The sequence below is a fragment of the Anser anser genome (genome assembly GCF_964211835.1).
Source record: "Anser anser genome assembly, chromosome: 21".
NCBI classification, from domain to species: Eukaryota; Metazoa; Chordata; class Aves; order Anseriformes; family Anatidae; genus Anser; species Anser anser.
The window spans coordinates 10,717,271-10,741,644 of NC_139742.1; the positions used below are offsets into that span (position 1 = coordinate 10,717,271).

A 24,374-nucleotide genomic window follows, 5' to 3' on the forward strand; every position below is an offset into this window, starting at 1 on the left:
ATGTCTACCGCATAAAGCACATACTCTCCCGGTGAACTAAATTGATTTATATTCAGCCATTAATTCTTTATAGCCCATAATCTGCAGAACAATAAAGCTAGTCAGAAAATGTGTCCTGTTAAGGGGCAAACAGCTTCCCGAGCAAGAAGGAAACGCGTTGGTGTGGAGGAGAAGTGGGGTGCCGCCGAGGCGCCGTGGCTCTGGCGCCGTGCTGGGTACGCACAGACCGCGGGGACAGCCCTGGGAGAGCGCCATGGGCACCGCGCCGCCCTCAGCCTGCTGGCCGGACAGAGCCAGGGCCAACGTGATCCCTTTGGGTACCACGACCTTTCCTTCTGGGAGGCTTTTCCATCAGCCTCAGAATATTTGAAATTTCTCCTAATGTCTCCGCTGTTCTCATTTGCATTATCAATAGAAGATTTTTTTATTACTAGGAAAGTTTAGCGAAGTAGTAAAATTACATTAGGTTTTTTCCAGCGTGTGCGTCATTGACTGGAATTCAGAACTTGGTAATGAGATTGGAGTTCACCTCCCTCTGTTTCAGGGTTGTAATAAGATGATGATAGCATAAGCTGGACATTAGGTAAAATCTGCTAGGTTTTTGGCAAATGAATGAGACGTTAGATTGCTTCTGACAGGAGCATGCTTTGGCCTACATGTGCAGATGGGGAGCGGTGATGGTGCTCTAGGCAGAGCTGGTGCGAAGTAGGATTGTTAACCTGTGCTGGGGAGCGATAAAACACTGATCAAAGTTGGGAGACAATTCCTTCGTTCTGGTACAATGTGTAATGTTTGTCAGCATTTCCTTTTTATTTTCCAGCCCAGGGTATCTGAATCTCATTGCATCATTCTAAGAGACACGATTCTCTTCTTGGAAGAGAGACAGTTATTGCTATGAAATCAGGGCATCCTGCTACTATAAATGTGCATAAATAAGAGGAAAGAATCACCACTAAAGCAAAACCCAAGATATTATCATGTGGGATGTTCCTGTAAATTGGAAATGCATTTCCTTATGCTTTTCTTTAATGCTACTCTACATGCATTGAGAGTGCTGAAATCTTAGAGTCACTGTGCAAATATATGAATTATATCAGTGACTCCTCTCTCTCAAAACGAATAAAATAAAAAACAGAAAATATTCAAACAAAAAAACTCTTTAAAAAAAAAAAAGAACTCTTAAAACCCCAAAAGCAGAACTCCCTTCCAGGAGCAGAAATTTCACCTCTGGAAAGGAAGCGCAGGGCTTCGCTGCGGTCTCTGTGGCTCTCGCTGGCGGTGCGGTTTCTGCAGGGCGGCTCCGACACACTGCAGCAACGGCGGGCACCTCCAGTCCTGTTCGGTGCACCGGGTGCGCTCGCCTTACTGAAAGAGAGGGAAGATCGTACCAATGTCATTATTTCAGTATAAAATCATCTTCTTAACAAAACGGCTATTTTAGTTTTAAAAAAGCGGTGTTTGGCTAGGCTGTCAGTAAAAGTAACCTCCGCCGAGGAGCCGTGCGAGGCTCGGCCCCAGGGAAGGCGAAGGGCAGCTCCGCTCCCCGGGGACAGGCGGGACCTGGAGCAGCTGCGGCAGGGTCCCGGGGTGGCTGCCAGCCGGGAAGGCTTTGTTACTCCTTCTGCAGAAGGCTCTTCTCGGCCTTAAACCCCACCTTGATGCTGGAGAGGGCTGTGCACATCTGGGACAATCGGGGAGCGCTGGGAAGTGCCCCCGCTCGCTGGGGAGCTGCCCGGGGGTGCGTGGTGGCTGCAGGAAGGGGAGCGAGGCTGGGGCTCCTGGTAGGGAGCGCGAGCGATAAACCTGTGCCTTGGCATGACGCTTCTCTCTCCTGTCGGGCTTTAGGGGAGATTGCTGGCTCTGCCTGCAAGGCTTCGTTTGGTGTGTGGTTTTATGGGAATCTTCTCGTTGCCCGAAATGGGAGTCTGCCAGACACTGAATAAATGCAGGCTGAGCTAGCGGGGAGGTGTTGCAGCGGAGAAAATAGAAACATAGACTTAAACAAATTAAAAAGATGGTAATTAACCAAATGAATTTCATCCTGGAGATAATCAGATGAATGCATTTAGAGGGAAAATAATCCCAATTCTCAGAAAACAGTAATTAAAAAATACTCATTTTTGGGAATGTTTAACAAGCTAGATTGGAGGCAGACAGCAGACTAAAGTGGTGATTGATGCTGTTTGGGATGGCAGCTGATGAGGCCCCGAAGCCCTGTGCAGAGCGTGGCGTGATCAATTCAGGGTTTGGGAAGCATCCCCATCGGAGCAAGTTCTTGGGAAGCTGAACGGAGCACGGAGCGCAGCCACTTCTGTGATCTAGGTCGGCTAGAAGATGACAGAGGCTGGATTTCATAACCGTGTGTTTAAAGGGTGTCAACAGTGGGGAGGTGAAAGAATTTAGGGCGGGTAATTGACAGATAAACATGGGACGAGGTGGGAAGATGAAGGCATCCACGCATCAGGGAATTATCAGAGTACACCAATATATCTGTCTGGAGCTGGCTGCCCGGAGAAGCAGTGAAAGCGCTCCCGTTACTGACACAGCCCGTGAGGATGTGCTGGAGGAGGCAAGCGCCCAACAGGTCTCGTCTGCTTTCCTGAGGACGCCAGTCAGGGGCTGAGCACAGGGAGATTTACGGGGAAAGGGAGGCCTGGGGGGAAGCGTGGGAGAATGTACTGGTGCCTCTTTGTTACCATCCTGACCCGCGTGCTGGGCTTTGGTCTCTGGCAGATGTTGGCTAGGTGCGGTGGTCTCTGTTATTTCCTTGGGGTTCTCTCATGTACGCCTCGGATGTTGTCTTCCATGGACAAAACGAGGGAGGAGTCCAGGCACAAAATACTGATTCATGCCAGTATAGTGAGTGCTGCGGAATTTGAGGAAGGTTTAGGCGTTCTTACAGTTGGATCTATTAAAAAGGAAGCACTTGGGTAGAGCACAGAGATGGAAAAAGAATAAAAAATCGGTATTTGTTTCGCAGAGTATAACCAATTCTTTGCAGGATTTTGACCAGTGAAGAGATAGTGTCCAGGTCTCGTTAGGAGGCTGATCTCTTTTGGGTTCTGGATGAGCAGATGCACTTTCTCTACCAAATATGGATAAATAGTGTTTTTCTAGGAAATACCCATCTGATCTGATTGTAGCATAGCGTGGTTTGACATCTGTTCGCACACACAATAATTCATATCGATCTGATCTTTTATTGAAACTGCCAGTAGGTGGATGGATGGATTGATGAGAAGAATAGTGTCTGGGTATTAATTTTATTCTTTTACCAAAGTGCCCGTGGAGAGGACAGATGAGGTTGGGGTCTGGGAAGCAGATGTTCCCAGGGCTGCCCTGTCTTCCCCTCCCCGAGAGCAGGAAGGGGGCTGCCCACGGCACGAGCTCCGGCCCCGCAGGGTGCCCGGCACGGGTGCACGGGGGGTCTCTGAGGGGCAGGGGTGGCGGCACCCAGCCTTGCTCAGTGTACCCAGAGCCCTGCAAATAAAGTAGGGCAACCACGGTGCTCCTAGGGTGGTAATGAACCCGCGATCCTTAAATTGCGTATTAGGAAGTTTCTGCTGGATTAAGGTTTTTGCACATCACAATGCTCTTATCTAGGATTTATCTGCATGCAGAAATGAACAAAAAGTGAATTAGAAAGAAAACATCAATAGAGATCACATAAATAAGCATGCAAATTTATAATCTTTAATAATTACTGTATTTTCACACAAACTTCAAATGTTTCATTTTAAATTTACATTCCCAGTCTCGCACCGTCGAAATTTATGGCTCAGCCTCACAGTTTGTCTGTTCAAATGCTTTGCCACGGCCTGTGTTCTTGCCTAACAACAGGGAATTATCGATCTTTTTGTTTTTTCAGGAAGCAAATGGCCATCTCTTTCTTGTTACGTTTGCTTGTAGGCTTGACAGGAACACGGCTTTACGCGGTGCCCGTGCAGTGTGCGTGCCAGCCTCGGGCCTGGGCAGCGCCTTTGTGCTGATGACACCAGCGCCGGGCTGTGCCGTACAGCTTGGCTGCTGTTTGTAAAACCTCCCAGCCTTGAGCGTGCTGGAGACTCCTCGTGGCTTGGATGTATTAAAATGGAGCGTGTTGTCTAGCAGGTTGTCTCCTACAATGTTCAGCGCCCCAACCAGACGTTTACCGGGCTCGTAGGGCTGTCAGGAGAGGGCTGCTCACCGGGAGCGGCTGGGTGAGCATCCCGGCTGGGCTGCAGATAGAGGAAATGTCCAGGGGGGTTAAAGGAGGGGGAACAAAGGAGAGAAAGAGCTTGAGAGCTAGCGAGGAAAAGCGGGCTGATAGCTGCCTCCACAGATCGCACTGAGTAGCAAAGCCAGTCCTTCCCATTCTTCATCCTTTCCTCCCAGCTACCAGTCAGAAGGCTGTGCAATGCTTAACAGCTTAAAACAAATCTAGCTCAAAGGTAGCATGTAATGAATAAGAATTCTGTGTTTTGGAAATAAATAACTAGCCCGTTTTCCATCTATATCTGCAACACGTTGCTGCTTGCAGCCCTTTGTTACAGAAATATTTTTAGTTCGGCGTGTTTCCTTTCCCAGCTAATTATCTTCGGCTTCAAGTAGGTGCTCTGGATTAACAAGTGACTATCGTTTAGGAAGTCAAAGTCAGGAGGAATACAGAGTTTCATGAAACCCTTTGTGACTTTGGAATGTAGCAGACATTTTTCTTATATATATTTTTTAAGTTTGACTTCTTCAAAGGAAGACCTTCCGCCCTTCTCAGACTGAACCATCTCTATAATGCAGTCATTAAAGATTCAGTAGTACCTTTTAAGTCCATGTTAGGAAATTCAAATTTTTCAATTTAGTAAAGTTGTGTCTCTTTTTCAAGTACTGTACTACTCATTTTTGAAGGTCTTCCAGGATTTCCAGTGGTTTCTCACTGGAAGAGAGCAAGAGCCAGAATGTGTTGTTGTAATTGAAGATCTCGGTGCGGCAGGACCGCGCACGCTCTATGGCTGAACTGCCTACAAGGGTAAAACCATCACGTAGACGGAGAAGGAGCCCCTCAGGTGACCAGTGCTGCTTCTGTTGTGCTGCTGGAGTCCTTTTTGAGCATGGCTTGGTTATTACTCCTGTTTATTTGTTTCTTTGTTAGGGATTGGAACTGAAGCTGGAGTCCCTGATCTCCAAGGGCTTAGAGCTTTTAAATGTTGAAGGTTGAACTTCCTCGTCAGGCTGAGCTAAATTGCAGCATACTTTGAAATCTGCATCAAGATCTCGACGTTTTTAAATGGCTGCTTCTCTATTTAATGTTAGAGAAGGAAAAATCTAAGCCTCTGAGTGGATTCATAGTCACACTTTAATTAATCATATTTTTACAACATGCTGCCAGCAACTGTCAGGAGCAAGGAGATGCCTCTAATCCAAATTCACAACAAAAAATAAATGCACTAGAACTATCCCCAGCCAATAAACAGACTCATCCTTTAAGAAATAACACCCTTCCTGCAAATCAAACCAAGAAAAACTGATGCAAAGCAGATTTCTTCCACTCCCAGTCCCGGTCCAACAAGGTCCGTTTGTAAGCAGGAACGAGCGCCAGCAGCAGTGCGCTCCAGGGGCTGCAGATGAGCACAAGTGGGAGTGGAGGTGATGAAAAGGAAAACTCGTTGGCAAGGAAATGGGTTGGGGTTTCAGCCTTCCCCGGGGGTCACTCTGAAGAGCAAAGGGTGCGGTGGGGAGCGAGAACAGGAACAGGATCTTGGAAAGGTCTGACACATTTTGAAATCCCATCTTAGGCTACAGTGAACTAAAGAAATTCATTGGCCGTTAGGTACGTGGGGATGGAAATAACCCCTCTGTGGCCGCAAGTGGGGCTGTGCGTTTCTCGGGACAAGCACTTCTTAAAAAAAGAAAAATGGAGCAACCCCAGAGCAACCGAGGCTCTTGGAGAGAGGCAGGGCAGAGCTGGCAGAGCAGTGGCTGGTGCCACGCTCTGGATGATGGGTTTCAGAAATGCACAGGAAATGAGAAGCGCCTCGCTTCCCTTCCTGTGCTGGCCTAGCACACAAAGGAAAAGTACTGACTTGGTAAATGAGGAGGAGGACATTTTTCTGCGATCGACAGGGTGTGTTTGGCTTCCCTGTACTCTGGGGTTGCATTTTTTTCTTCCCTTGCTAGTTTTCAAGCAGTTGTTTTGAGAGTAGTTCGCTGCTCATCTCTAAATAAGGCATTCCTCTTGCTGTTTAATTCCTTCTTACTGATAAGAGCGACTCAGGGTGAGCACAAGGCAGCTGGGAAAGCAGGGTTAGGAGAGAGGTCTGTGAGACCAGCCGAATGCCCGTTACTTCTTTTCCCTTTGAGGCGTCCGCGGAGTTACGTGGGGTGCTGGGGTTCCCCGTGGCTCGGGGTGGGATGAGCTGCCCCCAACACAATGCACGTAGCAGGGCGCTTCCCAACGTTGGTCCTCCGAGCCCCGCGCTCCCGGGGGGGGCCACAGGTTGGTGTAGGTGGGAAGAGCTGGAGCGCGCGCCCCAGCCTCCGAGCGGGGTGATGGAGGGGAGCGGGTGCGGCAGCCTGTGGGCAGCCCGGGGGGGGAACGCCGGCGGGGAAGGAAGGAGGACAGGACGATGAAGGCAGCTTCTTCAGCACCGGCAGCTAGCCGGTGCCGAGGGTTGGTGACACCCCCGTCTGTCTCAGCCGGTATTAACGGTGCGAGAGGAGGGGAACTGGAGGGATGGAGCAGGCCGTGTGCTGAACGAAAGGAAAGGGGGCATGACGCCTGGATCCAGCCAGGACGGGCTGCAGAGAGGGGTGGGCGAATTGCTTTGTATGTTGACCACAAAGAGGGACGTTACCATCGTCCATGACTGTAACTCTTCTGTGACTAAGCACAAGTTACCTCTCTCCAGGGCTTTCACGAGTGCTAAAGCCTAATTAAACCACGTTAAAAGCAGCGTCCCCAGAGCTGCCTGTGAAAACACACTGACCTTCTCCGGCATGTGTTGGCACCGTCACTGTAACCCAGTGCTCCTCCTCCTGTTTTGTCGGGGTGCCTGGTACCCCTGCCCCGCAGGCCCTAGGTCTGAGCACCGCTGGGTGTTCTGCCCCCGGGGGCAGCCAGCAGCCGCCGCTGAGCTTGTGGCTCCCTCTGGGCTTTGTGCACATCCCCGGGACACTGCAAAGCTGGCAGTCCCCAGAGCTTGTCCTCTTAGATTTTTCCTTTGGTGCCTGTCACTGCCACTGGCCTCTCAATGTGCTCCAGAAACCCTGAGATACGCTTTTTCTCCCTCTTCCGGAGTGGTTTCATATATTATTTATTAATGACATTCAGAGGACACAGCAGTGACAGATTCTGTTACGATGACTGCAGTAAAACTCCGCACTTATACACGAAGCTACTGGGAAGCTAGGGCGTTGTTAGAGACTCTGGGGTTAACTCAGTGTAGCCGTGGTCTTCCTTGTCTTAGGGGGATATATTTATGTGAATTTCTAAAAAATGATGAGGCAGGGATTAAATTGGGGTGCAGCCAGGGGCCTTTGAAGCTTTGATATTGGGTGTGTGTCTGGGAGACTAATCCTAGGCATGGTAGACTCAGACGTCTGTACGGACTGTGCAGGCTGTGGTTCACCATCCCGAACACCCAGCTCGTTTGCAGCCTTCGGATGCTGTGTTTCAGAGAGTAGCTCTCCTGCAACGCCAGTCTTGGCCCGAGCAGCGGGGCCGTTCCCCTTGCAAAGCCGCAGGGTGCCCGTGCTCAGAGCGGTCCCGGGGGACCGGGAGGGGTGCACGTGGGCTGCTGAACCTCTATCAGCAGGCACGAGGCCGGCTGGCAAGGCAGCATGTGTTGTGCGTGCTGGAGCAGTTGTTCAGCCTTCCAGAACCTGCCGTGCTTCACGTCAATGCTAACAGCATCCCTGATTTTCGTAAAATTACATTTTTATAACTTTGAAATGCTTTGAGTTTTTGCTAGTCAAAAGCCATTTTATTTCCTTCGTTCCTTCTATTTTTCCCATTTTTGTGTAATGAAAAGGTTGTAAAATGTTTTGAAATTAAGTCATAGAATAGGTAGAGAGGGAAAAAAACCCTACATTGTCAATGAAAATAGCAAAAACAAATTTTTAAGACTTTTCGTCCAGTTTTAGAAGTAAGCATCCTAATCTCTTTGACAGTGAAATGTGCACAGAGAGTGAGGATATTGGTAAGCTTTTGGTTCTTCTTCTTATTGCTTATTTAGCCTTTGATGGTGTGGTAACAGCGGTGTCAAACGGAAAGCTTGCTCTGCATTTTCCCCCACAAAGAGCAGCTCTCCCCGGTCAGGGGTACGTGAGTCGTATTTAACCCCGAGAGAACAGTGCACAGAAAGACACTGCCGGCGGCGTTCCCTATGAGAACTTGTCCAGCGCAGAGAATTTCAAAGCCCTGGGCTGTCCCCTGGGGCCAGGCTGCCCCGGCCGCTCTGTGCCTGTGTCCGGGGCGCGGAGCTGGGCCGTTTCTCCTCCCGGAGCCGGAGCTGGGCACTGACCACGTCTGCGCAGCCTGGTGGGCCTGGCTCCCTGGTGTCTGGGCAGGGGAGAGGGGCAGCCGCTGGAAGGGAGCGCTCCTGCGGCCTTTCCCCCGACTGGCAGCGCTGCGGGCGGCAGGACTCTCACCTCTTGCCATTTAGAAAATCATCTTTTACCTGATCCAGTTGCCCCCTATTTGTCTTTTCCCGTGAGGCTGCAGTTTAATGAGTGCAGAAACATCCATAAACTTTAAAATCTCAAATGGAATTTGAAGCCAGTGCCTTGCCTTTCAGGTATAAGGATACCCGTAAAAGATCCAGGTGACCTTTAGAATATTTCCTTGTTGTTAAATTAACTCTGGCTTGTACAAAAGTAAAGATTTTGTGTGTCCTGTTTTCAGGATGAGGATGTTCCTAGGTTTGCTTTATATATCTCCTAAGCTATGTACCCGTGTCAGTTATGTTTTCTAATTGGTTTCCTTGTCTGAGGACTTCTTCCTGTCTGACTTTCAGCGCCGGCCGTGTCAGCTCCCGTTAGAAATACCGAGTCAGGCACACACCACGTCTCCTTGAACAGCTTTACCTTGCAGCGGAGAGCAGCGCAGTATCCCGACGCCGGCAGGCGTTGCCGGGAGCAGGTACAGCTGCTCTTACCGGTGTCCCAGCAGCAGGTTTGTGCACAGCAGATGAATTCACCCCTGTGCGGTGCTGAGGCCGCAGCTCTGGCGAGTCCGGGCTGTGCACCGCTCCCCCTCGCTGCCTTCTGCGAGCGCAAGTTGCGTTAATTGTCCGGTTAAATACAGGTGGGAATCGGGACACACCGCATGCAGGGGAAAACTGCAGCCACCGCCTGCGTGCCCCTGCCTCGCCGGCTGTCTGGGGAGTCTGCCCGGGATAACAGCCTGAGCTGTAGTCAGTAAGATGAAGGAAAACGCAAAGTGCCTGTAGCTGCCTGCTCTGACTCTTTTGACAGACGTTTTGAGCTCCAGCAGTTGCTGGTAGAGGAGGGCTGGGCCCTCAGAGCACCCCCGTGCCCGCGCTGGCTGCGTGCTGAGCTCCCTGACGTGGCTCTGCGAGCATGCCGGCACGCCAACACTCGTGCCAAAAGCCTGGTGGTGCGCGGGTTGCCCGAGGTGGGGCCTTCCCCGGCCTCCCCTTCAGTGGCTCGCGTCCTTCCTCTCCCCTGCCCCTGAAGCTGTGGGGATGGGAATGGGCGGCGGATGTGAACCAGCTCGTTTGGTTCTGCGGGTCCTCTCTGGGCATTTTTAAACCTCGCAAACCCGGGTGTGCTGTGACCGAAACAGCCTGGTGGAACAGCGGGCGGGGAGAGGGCAGGTGTGAGGAGGACTTGTTTGCGAAGTCAAGACGGAGGGGCTGCAGTGCAGAGACTGCCCTGCCACGGCTTTTACTTCATTTGCACCTGTGGGTACCTGTCACAACGTTTCTGCGGAGAGCATTTCACCTTATTAGCCTGTATTGTTAATGGCAGAAAGTCCTGTCAGTTTCTATCTATTGTTTCCTGCCAAGTGCTTTAAACAATCAGAGCTGAATTATACAGCGATTTCCTTAAGCACCCAGACGGCAGCCCGCTGATAGCCGCTCACTTGCAGGGGATTAAAATAACGAAGTCTGGAGGCGGGCGGCAGGTTAAGGAGCTCCCCTCGCGTGCAGCAGCGAGGTTCGCGCCCCCCAGACCCCGTTGCCTGCTGCTGGCTGCCCAGCTCTTTGCAAGGTGAGTACTGGGAGGTGGTACAGCCTGTTCCAGGCCACACAGCTCTCAAGGCTGCCGAGCCATTCCCATCAGGATCAGAGGTTTTTCCATGGGGACACAAAGAGTTGTTCCCCGTCTCAGCCCAAGGGATCGGAGGAGCCCGTTGGCCTTGATGCAGCCAGGTGCTTCTCTTCAGGGGGGCGTTACGCTGGTGCCCAAGTGTTTGGCTAACTAGAGGAGACCTCATTGCGAGAAATTTTAAAGGCACATTTACAGCTTAAGTCTACCTCTCAAAGAAGACTGGCTGGCAGAAATAAAGGGGATAACAGACCAAAGCATGCAGAGTCGTCTCAGGGTTTTTAAAACTTAAGGTCATCGCTCTCAGCCTTGGCTCCCGCACGCTAGGCATGCAGATGCTGATGTAGGGACATAAATAAGCGGCCTACTTTTCTGGGATGCTGAATCCATTAAAATCAATGGAAGTGCTGCATCTCCCACTAAAATGTCACTTACTTTGCTAGCTAATTTTAGGTACCCAAATACAGAAACTTTGATCTAACAGCAGATTTTTAAAACACCGCTGATTTTTTGCCATGCTTCTGGGACACCAAAGCGCGCGGCACGTGGCTGATGCCTGGCGTTCGGGCAGGGACCTTGGGCTGAGCCCTGCCCAAAGGCTTCGCCCGCATGGCCGCAGAGCAGGAGGGAAGGATGGACGTCGGCAGCAGGAGGTTCATGGGCAGCTGCCCTCTGGCAGTCAGCAGCCTAGGCTGAGGGCAAATTGAAAGGACCGGGCCAAACGACGAGTCGAAGCACGCCGTACAAATCTCTCCCTGGGATCGGCAGCTCCAGCGAAGGCATTTTTGAAGCTGGGGCAGATACAATCTGTGTGCTGTCCCTCGCAGTGAAGCTGCCAGGTCATGACTTGTTTTCTTGCTGGGTCTGAACAGTGCTGTTAATGTCAGTGTGGTCTCGGTAAAATGAAGTGAGAGATTTGTCATGTGCTTTAGTCTTTACTTTTATAGCACTACATATAAAAAAGGAGAGAGACAAATGTCCTTTTGTCCTGCGAGGGCATTGATTTTCATTGCCTGCACTGGTGTGCCTGGTAGCTGCTTGGGCCTCTGCTTTGTTTGGCAGGACATTAAGTCTGAAAGTCAACATCTAGGACTTTTCTTGTAATGCATCCTCTGTCCTGAAACAAAGCTCTGCTATTCAGTGTGTGCCTTGCATTCAATCACGAGTTCGTGCTGCCGCTCTGATCGTGGCACAGGTACCCCTTCTAAAGGCTCTCAGGCTACCAGACTTGTCTGGCATCACCTCCAGGTTGCCTTTCCCTTTGCTTTTCCAGCCTCAATGTATTTTCCCCAGCGTGTGTCTTGAGCTCCTAAGCAGCATTCAGTCATTTCCCCATTTTCTTTATTTCCTTACCTGCCTCTGGGTTTTATGTCATCTTTGTCCTTTTTTTTTTTCCTGACAATGTCTTGCCTTTTCCTGCTCGCAAGCACCGCCTGTGAACAGCAAAGGCCATTAACACCATGTAGCAAGGTACTCATTTGCTGCTGCAAAAAATTCTCTATTGGTGAAAGGCTTTACTGATGTCAGCACTAAAAGTTTTCAGCAAATTCTTAATTTACTAAGTACTTCCAGATTAAGGAAGAGCACGGAATGGCTTACATTCACGAAACATTCAAAGGCCAGAGGGACTGTGCAAAGAAGTATTCATTTGAATATAATTATTTTTCAAGAGAACAAAAAAAAAATCCCTTTTTTTTTTTAAACTGGGTCAACAGTACATCTGCAGCACTCAGCCATTTTACATATGACACGATCACCCACTCTGTTTATCTTTAGGCAATATGCTCTTGCAAACTGCCAATTAATTGCATATTTGGTGCCTGCTCTCTCCCAGCATCCTGGATAAACACAGCGAAGCCAATCAGAGGGAGCTGCTCTTGGCTGCGAGGGGAAGGAAATCTGTCATTGTCTCAGCCTTGTTATCTGCAACCACGGCAGACTTTTAGCAGCGTTCTGCTTGTAAACACCCTCTTTAGACACCTTCTGATTTACATAGATGGCGTGTCAGCCATTGTCTAGGCACTACCTGAAGATTTCTAAATAATTGCTTTCCAAAATATTAGATGCAGATTGTCCTTGATAAGACAAGCGCCATCAGCAGCACTAGGAAAATGTGGTAAGCAAAGTCCTCAAAATGAAAAGATAAAGCCAGTTCCAAAGTAGGGTAAGAGAGAGGAGAGGGGAGCAAAGGATTTCGGGGTTCGGTGTGTAGGTGGCCCTGCTCAGGGAGTCCTGGGGATTTGGGCTGGACTGCTGGGTGCAAGGTTTGAGGGACAGGTCGGGCTGTGGCACAGCCCTTTCAGAAAGCTGGAATCTGTTGATGTTAGCCCAGGGGCACATTCTTCTCCTCTGCTCTAGGCTGGAAGTATTTCCTACTCTGTGCGAGACTCGTTTTCTTTAAATCTAGTCTGGACAAAACAATAAACCTTAGGGAATGATCTCCATTGCACACAGGGTTTTCTGATCGGCCATATTCTTCCTTTCTGTCTCCAATCCCTCTGACTGCTGAAATCCCACAAGAATGCACTGGAGGGATGATCCCGCAATGGGTTTGGATGTGCACTCGCTACGGCTTAGCAGGTCTTCTCTTTCTTTATTTCTACCATGCTCTAAAAGTAAGTGACTTAAAGAGAGGCTCAGCTGAATCTACAGGGGCTACAGATAGCCAGGACAAAATCTTCTCCCAGGGCAATGCTCAAGAGGATTTCAAAACTGCCATCTTGACATTGAGTTATTGTAAATTAACTCTTGCTTCCAGGCAAAGAGTGATGAATGGTCTGAAATGAAGAGATAAGTGTGCGTATGGATTCATTCTCCCAGGCTCCCGTGGACCTTCTGTGGTGCTAGCAGATGGGAATAATTCCTAAAGCGGGGAATGTTTGATGCTGGGTCAATTCTTATTTTATTATGCCAATGTGCATAGAGTGGAATTAGTTTGAACTTACACCAGCTTAATATAGGAGAAAAGCAAGCTCCTTGTGTCTTTTAACAGTGCGGACTCGGTTTTTTTTCTTGTTGTTTTGTTTTTGTTTGTTTGTTTGTTTGTTTTTTGGTCTAGCTGTTCTTTTTCACCAGCCTCAGCTTAGGCTGTCCATGATTTAATCCCGTTATTTAATATTTGCCTACCAGTCGTGCCGTAAGGCCGTAGGGAAGATGCGTGGTGACGTGCCTGCCTGCCAGTCTGAGAGCCCGTCCAGCCTGGTGTCAGCAGGAAAAATGGGAAATGGGAGGCGTGCAGCTAGGCTGCGATGGCTGCTGCACAGTCAGGGCCTGCTCCTGCTGAAGCAAGGAGGATGTGAGCACTGGACTTCCGTGGAAGTGGGATTTGGCCTGCAGACAGCCAACACATGATTCATCGTGGGTATTGCAAAAAGGGTTTCGTTTCTTGTCTCCCGGATTTGGATACGACGGGATTTCTGGTGCAAGAGCAGGCTGCGAGGAGTGGATGTCCACACGTCCTGAGAGCCAGCTGTGCAAATTGCACGTGGTAGATTGGGGAGATGCCTGTTTGCGTCGCAGTGACAGTGAGGTAGTGTTGGGATCGTGCACAAGTCACAGCCAAGCTGCTAGCACGTCTTTGGGACACGGAACAGAGATGGAATAGAAAACATCCTTGCTGTTCTGCCCCTCCACATACTTGTTTCAGCAAGCACATGCTCAGAAGAATGCCACATCCTTCCTCAGTGCCCTTCTGGAGCATGGGGAGCCCTGGTTTGCGGCAGGTGCTCCTGGTTCCCTTTCCCGTTAGCTCAGGGAACGGCACAAAGAGATGAAATAGATAACGCAACAGTTCCCGCTGCTCGTGGGCACACCGGAGCAGGGAATTTAAACATTTGCCCTCAGAAATGTCACTGCTTCAAGCAGCTTGTGTTTTGGGAAAGGGCAAGGCATGGGGAGTTGTGGGAACTCAACCAAAACGTTCTTTTTTTTTCTTCTTTTATTTCTGTAATTTGTCAGAATTTTCTAATTGACAGGGTGAAGTAAAACCTGCTGGATTGAGGCTGCCCTCCAGGTCATTGTACAGAATTGTGCTACGGGTGTGTGGTGGAGACGAGATATATTTGTTGCTGTCAGGGACTACAGTTTATTATCTAGAAGGGCAGTGGCTAATAATGGCAGTTTAAATTTCAAGAGGATTTGAGGAAAATGTCCTTTAATTCCCATATGCCTGCATTGTGGACTTATTCCTCCATGCCTGCACTTTTTTTATATATATATAATTTTAAATGTGCATTGTAAATACTGATAGAAGGAGACTGCAAGCTAAGCCGACAGCGTTTATAGTTCCAGCTTTAAAGACGAACTGCCTGCAGGAAGTAATAACGAGCAGGGCTGCCTGGAGCAGCTGCCCGTGAAGGACTCCAGCGGCGGCAGTGACGGCGGCGGGCAGTGCACCCCGGGCACGGCTCAGAAGCGGGCACTGCTCCGCTGCCCCCGGCATCGCCCGGCCCCGTCCAGGCCTGGCTGGGTGCCTCCCGAAGGGCTGCCGAGAGCTTCGGAGCGCCCAGGAGCCTGCTGCTGAGTACATGGAGAGGAAATCCTAAACTTCATCAGAGGCATAGACCGAGGAGCCTGTGCTTATGCGCGAGCTCTCTCCCTTCTTTCCGGTACGTTAGCTGTATTGCACTAATTATATACGTGAGAGAAGCGTGCTGGATGAAGTTTAATTAGGAATGAGCTGCTTTGTCATGTAAACCCCGAGTGCAGCGCGGTTTGCTCAGCCTGGATCCCCGCCAGCACCTGCGGGAGCGCCCAGGCAGCGGGAAGGGGCTGGGAGCAGGGAGCAGATGCCTCCTCCAGAGCTGCGAGCCTCAAGGAAGGGCTTGAATTACAAAGGAAGGGAAGGGGCTGAGCTTCCCTCCCCCCCACCTCCCGTCACAAAGGGCAATAGTCAGTTTACTTTAATAATCCCACTATCAGCTGCAGAGGAAGTCTCGCAGTCCGGGAGTCTGCAAGCAGCTCGGAGCCAGCTGGGTAGCACGGGGCGAGCCGTGGCCGAGGGAGGGCACCGCCGAGGATGGACTCGCGCTGCTCGCCGAGGAGCTGACTTTCCCAGGGATCCCAGAACCTCTTTTCTATCCCGATCTTATTTTTCTGTCCTGTGAAGGCTTTGGTAAGTGTCCAGTAGCTTTTCGCTTACCTTTCATTTCTGTGGTCACTAGGACTTGCCAAATTGCAATGGAACTGCAGTGGCGAAGCATTTCCCGCACCTTCGTGAGCTTGCTCTGGAAGTGGATGATCCAGATTTGAAAAGCTGGACCTTTAAAATCTTTTGAATTCATACACTGCTTTTAAAAAAAAAGCCAGGAAGCAGATATGGAGAAAACAGACTTGCCAGTGCATTGTTTCAGCTGGTGGGGACTGCTGGGGCTGCGGCATCGTGCAGTGTGTTGGATTTTTGAACGTTGGACTGCTCTGAGCAGAGCTCTCCCGAGGTCTGCTGGTCGGTACAGCCGTGCAGATGTTTGTGCTGCTTCCTGTGAAAGCTGCCGGTGGGGGTCGAGGCAGCTGCGCCTGCAGCCAACCTCTGCGTTCAATCAGCCGCCAAGGAGCGGCGCGTTCAGCGCCTTCTCTGGACGCTCATGGGGAGAGAGAAGGATGCAGGAATCGAGTGGTAAAGCGGTTTGCTCGCATGGCGTTTGCTCTGGGCCCTGAAACTTGTGGAAGCACGGCGTGCAGCAGGCGATTCCCTCACGCCCGCAGGGAGGGCAGCAGGCAGCGGGACCACGGCGTTGCGTACAGGATTAACGTTTTTTTCAAAGAGAATGTAGAAGTTCTGTATGACTGTAAAAAAAAAAAAAAGAATCGGCCATGGACTAGGGCAGGGTGTGTTTGCAAGCAGTCCCGGGTGTGTGTAGGCGGCTGTGTACGTGGTGAGAGTACCGGATAGCTAACTTTAAAGGGAGATGTATGAAATCTTATGTAATTTATGAAACCGAGCGTCCTTTCCCGATGTCCGTGCTGTGAGCCTGAAAAGGCTAACCCTGAAATGATTTTAAAGCTGTCTTTGTTAGTCATCCTTTCTGCAATTTGTTTCTTTTCATGTTCCGTTTTGAGTAAAAGGAGCCAGGCTGGTTCCTCTCCCCTCTCCACTCCTCCTCTATTGTTAGGCTCTCCCAGCTTCCCCTACAATTGTCCAGCTCTGCTCTTTTCTGAGCCTGGCAGAAAAGGATTTTGTTGAAAAGGAAAGAAAGAAAGTATTTCAGAGTAAAGTCTGGCAAGCATTTGTGTCCTCATTAGGCTCCAGGCACACTTCCTCCCTCCCATCTCTTTTTCCCTACAAGTAGCAGGGTGACAAGCATTGCTTGCGACGCCTTCGGCGGCAGCAGAATTCCCCCTTACCCTTTGGACCGCTCGCCGTTCAATAAACTCAGCAAATAATAATGGCAGCTAGAAAACGAAGCGTGTTACGTACCCCAGGGAGCAGGTACCTGTAACTGTGGCAGTGATTTTGGTACGACAGCCTCGGTCAGCCCCCGGGGCTGGAGGCCGGGACGCTGAGCATCCTCCCGAGGCGGGGTCGGGCAGCGCGGCTGCAGGACGGGCGTGAGGAAAGCGGTGTGCAGCGAGGGGGAAAGGTCAAGGTGCGTCTGTGTTTGTCCTCATTAAATCGTAGCGTAATGTAGCAGACCGTAATTAACGGTCATGCTGATGCTCAGAGGTAAGCCGATACGATTCTCCTCGCTTCCTTCTGATTCCCAGCCGTCATTTCGGTCTTTTTCGTCTGACGAGCAGAGCTGAGGCAGGGTTGGGGCTGGCTGTGCTCTGGGGGCTCCCAGCCCGCAGCACCGCGGCCCCGCGGCACGCTGACACCCCGCGCTGCCCCCACCGCCACGCCGCGGGCGGCAGGGGAGGCCCTGGGCATGGCGCCGTGCCTGCAGAAGGGGGCTGCCGCGGGGTGGTAAAACCAACACAGACTCCTGTGGGGCTGAGCCGCCTCCTGGGCCTCGTTAGCGACAATATTAGCACAGGAAGATGTGAACGGAGCGGGGGAAAAGCGGCGCTGTAGGCAACGGGGAGCCTCAGATCTGGGGGGAGCGGGGCCCGGCGAGCCCCCGTGTGTGGTGCTCCGCTGGCCACAGCCCTCGCGTGTCTGGCCTCTCGTCACAGCAGCTCACCGCGCCTTTGTGGCCCCAGGGTGCGTATTTGGGAAGCCGGGAAGGTAGTGAGTGGGATGAGAAAGCACTCAGTAATTTTGTGAGCTTCCTTCTGCTGGAAATGACAGGAAAAACACCTTTTCACATTTAAAAGGCTCCCTCGGCTCCCCTGGGTGTTGTACAGAAACACCCCCCTTCTCTGCTTCTCTTCGGCTTTCACCGTTTGAGACCTGCAATTTGATGACAGATTTAATAATACACAACAGAATTGTCATTTGTGCCGGGAAGAGCTATTCAAAGGAAAGTTGTATCACCTGGGATAACAAAACGTAAAGCCAATGATTTGTTCAGTCCTAGTTTTAGATGCTCAAGACCCAGTTTTTCAGACTTGTTGGGCACGGATGTCTGCTGGAGTCGAGTTAAATACTGGGCCTAAGCTGCCGGGTTCTCCACCTAGGGACTGTACTGGCATATTTAGTCTTATTCGTGCTTCACAGCTGAAGACCTGTCCCAGGAGGCTCTCCCCGGCTCAGGAGGTGCTCGGTGCCTGGCTGGGAGCGCAGTGGGGAGAGGGGCCACGCTGCCTGCTGCCCGGGAAGGAGCGGGATGCAGGTTGGGCTGCAGCCAGCAGGTTTACAGCAAAGACAATAAAACCAAGAACTAGGCCGATAAATGGTAAACGGGCTTTAACAAAGCCTCTGAGCAGTTGGCCATATCCTGCAGCGTGATTGACTAAGGTGCGGGTGGCAATGTTCCCCAGGGTGGTGCACGTGCTGCAGCTGTCCCGCGGGAGCGAGCAGAGCTCCAGCAGAGAGGCTCAGGTCAGCCTTTCCACCACTTGCAGGACTGGTCTCCACAGAACAGAACATTTTCCAGCGATTTTTGTCCCAACAGCACGTTCCTCATCTTCCAGTCCCTCCCTGCAAGTCAGAGCACGGCCAGCTGCACGCCTTAGCAAACTCTCTGGTGAGGATGCTGGGGCCCAGGAAAGCGATACGAAGAGCACATACAAAGTGCTGAGGGCAGCAGTCAGGGCCTGATGAGCCCGTGGTCCTCAGCACGGCTTGTAAAGGTGGGCAGGAGCAGAGCGAGGGCGTTCAGTTACATGGACCTGCCAAGGGAGAGAAAGGCGGATCGCCTGCAGCGCGGGAGCAGGGCTCTCCCAGGCAGGGAGATGCCTACCTCCGTTAGCCGGGCCCTCGTGTCTGTGTGTAGACGGCCACAGACTTGGCCGTGGGGAGCTCCTGAGGCGGGTGTCCTGACATTGCAGCTTCTCTGGGGAGCAGCTGGCAGCTGGGGAGGGCTCCAAGGAGCACCTGGAGCAGGGCTGCTGCGGTGCCGCAGCGTGCAGCCGGCTGAGACGACTGAGCCGAGCGAGCGCTGACACCTCGGAGTGGCTGGGTGTGTGCCTGGGTGCGTGTGCGTGTGTGTGTGTGTGTGTGCCTCTGTGCGTGTGCAGGCAGTCAGATACTGAGCCTGCGTCCTTGGTTCATCGGGGCTCCCCCAGTCAGATGGCATCAGTGGCTCGGGCTGCTTGCGCTCCGCTGGCGGTCCCCAGGTAGCTCTGCAGGACGCCTGCAGCACGAGGCAGCCTTCACCAGTGTGCCCCCTCGGCCAGGACAACATCAATAAAAATGAGAATTTATGAGCTCTGTCATGTACAGCAAGCAAAGTGTCTTGCAACAAATTAATCACTGATTGCAGTGCAGTGCTGACCGGGAGCTTTCTGGTTCTCTCCTGGCATCGTTGCAAGGTTGTTAGTTACAAAACAAGTCTGATAAAGAGACCCTTGACTGCCAGCGCTTCTGTGTGCTGCTATCTGCTCACCAAACACGAGGCAGTGTTAGCCCAAAAGGTGTTTTTACTGCTCAAGTTGCCCCGGCTTTAGTCAGCAGATTGTACCAGCACTATCTCTGTGCTTGTCCGGTAATTTTGTGATCACATCTCAGTCTGCTTCCAGTTGGGGCTGAGGAGCTGGATGCTGCCAGTGTCTGCTGGAGGACCAAACTGCACAGGAGCTCCTCTTCGGGCTTCAGTGAGAGGTTCCTGGGGACCAAAAGTCCATTGCCTTAAGCTCTGTTTCTTCATTTCCATGTTTACAGAGCAGCACCAAAGCGGGGCTCAGCTCTACTCCCGGCTTTTAAAGCACTCCCAGGTCCTTTAAAGGGACTGTGCAACAGCAAAATGAGTTAAAAATGGCTCTTGGCTCCTGCACTGATGGCATTGTCAAGGCAGCTGACATCCTTTTCCCTGAGCTCTAGATAGCATCCTCCGGCTTTCTGTGTGAAGTCGTGTTCACCTGTCTGCGTGTGCGCAGAGACAGCTGTAAGCGTATGTGCCTGACTTCTAAAATGTGAAGTAGGGAGGGCGTTGTGCGGTGGGAGCACAAAAACCTTGGTATAATTCAGACCTCTGTTAGCAGTATTTAGGAAGGAGATCTCAAAGCCTTTTTCAGACACGACCCCGCAGCAGCGTGCGCCCTCCTAGCAAGCAGGGAGAGGGCAGAGCAGCGGGCGGGTGCTCTGTGGGGGCACGGGGAGAGCCGACCGAGGCTCCTGAGCACGGCCGGCTTTGGAGTCGGGTGCCGGCACCGCGTTCCCCTGCTAGGCTGCTTCCCTTTCCCACCGGGAGAGGTTTTGCCCATTGTTCTCTAATTTGAGCAGACAGGAAAAAACCCGACTTTGAATTCTGTTGCCTTCCCTCTCCCCACAGCTGCCGCGAGCAATTGTCCCAGCGTTCCCATCCAGAGCCGCGCTCTTTGTTTTCCTCAGGGTGGCTCTGCGAGGTTATTGTTTTTGCAGTCATTTTATTCCTCCCTGACTGAGGCTAGACCGTTGTTTCCTCTTGACTCATGTCACCTGTTGATGGCCTCTTCCTGCCCGGCACATGAGCACGGAGCGGGGTGGGAGATGGAGGCGGTGGCAGGACCTCGGCGCTAACGAATGCTCGCGCGTTGCAGCAGCCCCGCCAGACACCCCGCAGAGCAGGGAGCAGAGCTGCAGGGTTGGAGCCACGTGTTCTGCTGGCTGTCAGGGACACGTGCAAAGAGACCGGGGACAGGGAGATCTGCAGGGCACGTTGCCGTGCGTTTGGGATGTTTCGCCCCTGGGCACAGCAGACTTGCATCAGCTGGTCCCATCCTGGCGGGTTTGCTCACAGCTGCTGTGCCCGGGGACCCTGTGAGCACACACATCTCCTGCAGGCGGGTCCCGAGCACACACATCTCCTGCAGGCGGGTGCTGAGCACACACATCTCCTGCAGGCGGGTGCTGAGCACACACATCTCCTGCAGGCGGGTCCCGAGCACACACATCTCCTGCAGGCGGGTGCTGAGCACACACATCTCCTGCAGGCGGGTGCTGAGCACACACATCTCCTGCAGGCGGGTGCTGAGCACACACATCTCCTGCAGGCAGGTCCCGAGCACACACATCTCCTGCAGGCGGGTGCTGAGCACACACATCTCCTGCAGGCGGGTGCTGAGCACACACATCTCCTGCAGGCAGGTGCTGAGCACACACATCTCCTGCAGGCGGGTGCTGAGCACACACATCTCCTGCAGGCAGGTCCCGAGCGCCATGTCAGACCCACCAGTCTGCGAGGCGTTGTCTCGAATGCTCGCTGGGTCCGTGGAACGAGCTGCCAGCAGATTTGTTTTCGCTACAGGCTCCCTTTGGTTCATCAAGCTTGTCGCTTACTGTTGGTTTCTCCCTCCCCTTCCTATGTTCTTTTGTAAGAGTGCTCCCACGGCAGAGCTCGGAGGCTCGCTGTCGCTTTGCCCATGGTGGGTGCTGGCGGGTGACCCGGCCCCTCCGCACGGCGCGGAGCCCCTCCAGCGCCGTTAGCGCTGATGGCAATTGCCCAGGCGTCGCAGAGGGAGGAGGGCGTCCTGCGTCTCCGATGGCACATCGACGTGAAATTTCATCACCTAGGTTGCAGGAAAAATAAACTGTGGCCGGACTTAAAACACGGCGGTGAGGAGGAGTAAGGGAGAGAGCCTTTTATGAGCATTGAGAATATTTGTAGCTAAGCAACCAACATCAGCAGAAAGAATAAATCAAAAGTTTCAGGGCTCTGCCTGCCTGCCTTCAAGGGTCAGGAACTATATTTTCCCTCTGTTAACAAGATTGCCTTCCTCTGAAACATCAGCTATTAGCTACTGCTGGAGGCAGGATACCATATTAGATAGACCAGAGGCTTGTTCTGGGATGCTGCACTGGAAACGTAAATGAAAGGACGGATGATAAGCATCTTGCCAAAGGCCATCAAGTGAGTCAGGCTTCCCAGTCGCTCGCAGGAAAATGCTTTTGGAAGAGTAATGTCAAATACATATAAAATATTTTCTAAATATTCTCGTGTAAGGTCTCCCGACAACTCTTGGAAGTAGCAGCTATAGACTGCTCCCGCTTTGCAGATGGCAGAAGTTAAGTGACTGGATGACTGCGGTGGTTTAGGTTTGAAATGGTGACTCTCTGCAGCTTTGCTCGTTCGATGTCTCCGTGCGGTTCCTGTTGCTTTGGGGCACCGATCCCAGCTGCTGTGATTGCAACACGGATCCGGGACCTAGCAGTTAAAGTCACTGGGCTTCATTTTCTGAGTATTGGGCAGTGCTCTTCACCGGCTTGCACCAGAAAACCTAGAAGCGTGACATTTCACTTTAAAATATGTTTTATTTATAAAGAGGAATTTTCTCAGAAATGCCAATGGGAATGGCAGCAAATCAAATCCCAGCAGCAGTTTCTCAATGGAACTTCTTTTTTTAAATACCATCTTGTAACCTCAGGATATTTTCCATCTCTGCCTCTTTCCTCGTGCTTAGTCAAGAGCCAGCTAGAGATGATGCTGCGATCTTTACCCTGCCTGTCAGCCTCACTGATCATCGAGAGAAGGGCTCTGACTGCCCTCTGCATGCGGGGAGATCCCCTCGGAGAGCTCCAGAGCCCAGCTGCTGGAGCCCCGAGCCCTACCACGCACACCGCTGCCGTCGGTCCTGGCCCTAAATAGAGATAGTCCCTGATGGAGAGCCCCAGAGACCTCTGAGCCTCCACAGACACTCAAGTCGGTGTTAATTATAAGGCTGAGTATATTAAGGCCAGATCTCCTGGTATTTGTAGGGAGCTGTATTCCTACACCAGATTTATTATTTCAGTGGGAGGAATGAACTGTAACACGGGATAACCTGTGTGCTCGGGGCCTTCCAGGAGCCCTCCTCGTCCCGCTGGGGTGTCCGGGCGCTGTGCTCGTTGGTACGGCCGGCGAGGGGCTGTGCCCGAGCACACGGGGAGGTCTCAGCGCGAGGACGCTGCGTGCTGGCTGTGGGCACGGCTTCAAAGGCATTCAGCCCCACATACACCTTTGTAAATGCAAGGTTCTCTTCCTTGGCTCAGGGGAAAATTGTGTGATTTTGGTTTTCTTTTTCCTTTCTTTCTTTTTTTTTAAGCAAAAAAGTCTTGGAATATTTAAAGACTATTCGGTTCCTCACTCATGCAATATTTACGTGTAAGGTATAACTGCATGTATGCCAAGTTAGCTTTTCAAAGGGACTGTCCACATATTTTAGCACTTTATATGGCATTTTCCCCACTTCCTGTGGCATCGGGCATTTCAGAGGAGTGAAAGTGTCTCAAGTTTTATGGATTTGTGCTGTTATTTGTACGTTGATCTCTGTGCAGAGCATCCTTTTAAAGACAACGAAAAACACAACTTTGGGGAGGAAAAGGCTCTTTTTTCTCACGTTTATTGATAGAGCTGCAAGGCTGGCCAGTGGTGGCTGGGGTTACTGGGCTGTGAAAAGCACTTGGCTGTTCGGAGCAGGGGGTGTTTGTGCCCGTTAGCACCGGGGCTCGCGGGAGCTCAGCCGGCTGCGGGGTCCCTTTGGGCCCGGTCCCACCGCGGGGCTCGGGGCGGCAGCGCGAGCTGCAGGGACGAAGTGGCTGCTGGCTGTGCTTGGCTGTAACGCTGTGCCGCCACCGCAGCAAACGGTTTGGGGGCCATCGTTAGCGTTAACACTCCTTCAGGACGTGTTCGATTTTTCACGGTAGTGAAACCATCACTTTTGGAAGTCAGGCAAACAGGTTTTGAAGCGGCACCAACTATTTGGAAAGAAAAAAAATGGATTGGCGGGTGTGAGCAAGGTGTCCTGGAAAGAGACGGTGCAGCTGGGGTTAATGCCCTTCTGCTCTGGAGCTGCATCGCCCTGGCTGGCTCCCCCTTATCCCAGCCCCCAGCTCTTTCAGAGCACTGCCCAGCGCCCCGAGGCACCGGCTGAGTTTCTGAAATGCTTCCACAACCACAGATAAGCACAAACAGTTGAAAACCAAATCCTCCAGCGCTCCCAGCCCTTTCCCTGCCCGCAGTGCCACGCGGGGAGCAGCGGGGAGAGCCGGGACGTGGTGCAGGGGCTCCGTTTAATGCACTCGTTTTAGCTTTCCTATTACATTTGATAGGCTTTTTTGTCCCTTGTCCACTCGATAGTATTTATTCTGTTGGCTCCTCTCCCTTTTTGGTCGCCCGTACGTCTCGTTCTGCAGGGAAGGCAGAGGGGACACCAACCGTCACCACACACGGACTACTCTGGTGACTTCTAAGCTGAGTAGTTTTCATCTTGGTGGTGCCCCCACGGTAACTGGTGTCGTTCAGTAATTCATTCCTTGAGTTACAGCCAGGCACGTGGAGCAGCCCCAGCCTGCTGTTGCTACGTGCTGAGCGAACCCGTGCCTAAAGGACAGCTCTTTGTGGGGAAGGGTCTCAGGAGGTTAAAGAAAAACGCAGAGCGGTGAGGGACCGGGTGTCGTTCCCAGCAGAAGCAGCACTGGGCCGCTCAGACGCGCTGAGCTGGGCCGGCTTCGCCGAGACACCCCCATGCAGCTCCCTGAAGCCAGGGCCCTTCATGGGGGCTGCGGGGCCGGGGGGGCTGCACTAGGGCTGGGTCTTGGGGAGCTGGGGTCTGAAGCCACCGGGGCCGCTGCCACGCGGGGAGGGCGCCGGGCGAGGGTGCTGGTCAGTGCCGGGAAG

General features: G+C 52.0%; 1 protein-coding gene across 14 annotated transcripts in view; it reads left to right on the top strand.

Moving 5' to 3' along the window:
• DAB2IP (DAB2 interacting protein) overlaps nt 1–24,374 on the top strand; it is a 224,258-nt gene that overhangs the window by 130,933 nt on the left and 68,951 nt on the right. Inside the window, exons 1-3 of one of the 14 annotated variants that reach the window (XM_083807463.1) lie at nt 9,166–10,206; nt 14,238–14,870; nt 15,184–15,376. The exons of 11 other annotated variants lie outside the window; for them this stretch is intronic. The gene's annotated coding sequence lies outside the window, so the exon portion shown is untranslated. Of the gene's footprint in view, nt 1–9,165; nt 10,207–14,237; nt 14,871–14,891; nt 15,377–24,374 lie in introns of those variants that run through there. 2 more of the 14 variants (XM_083807464.1, XM_083807462.1) reach the window with 2 other exon arrangements.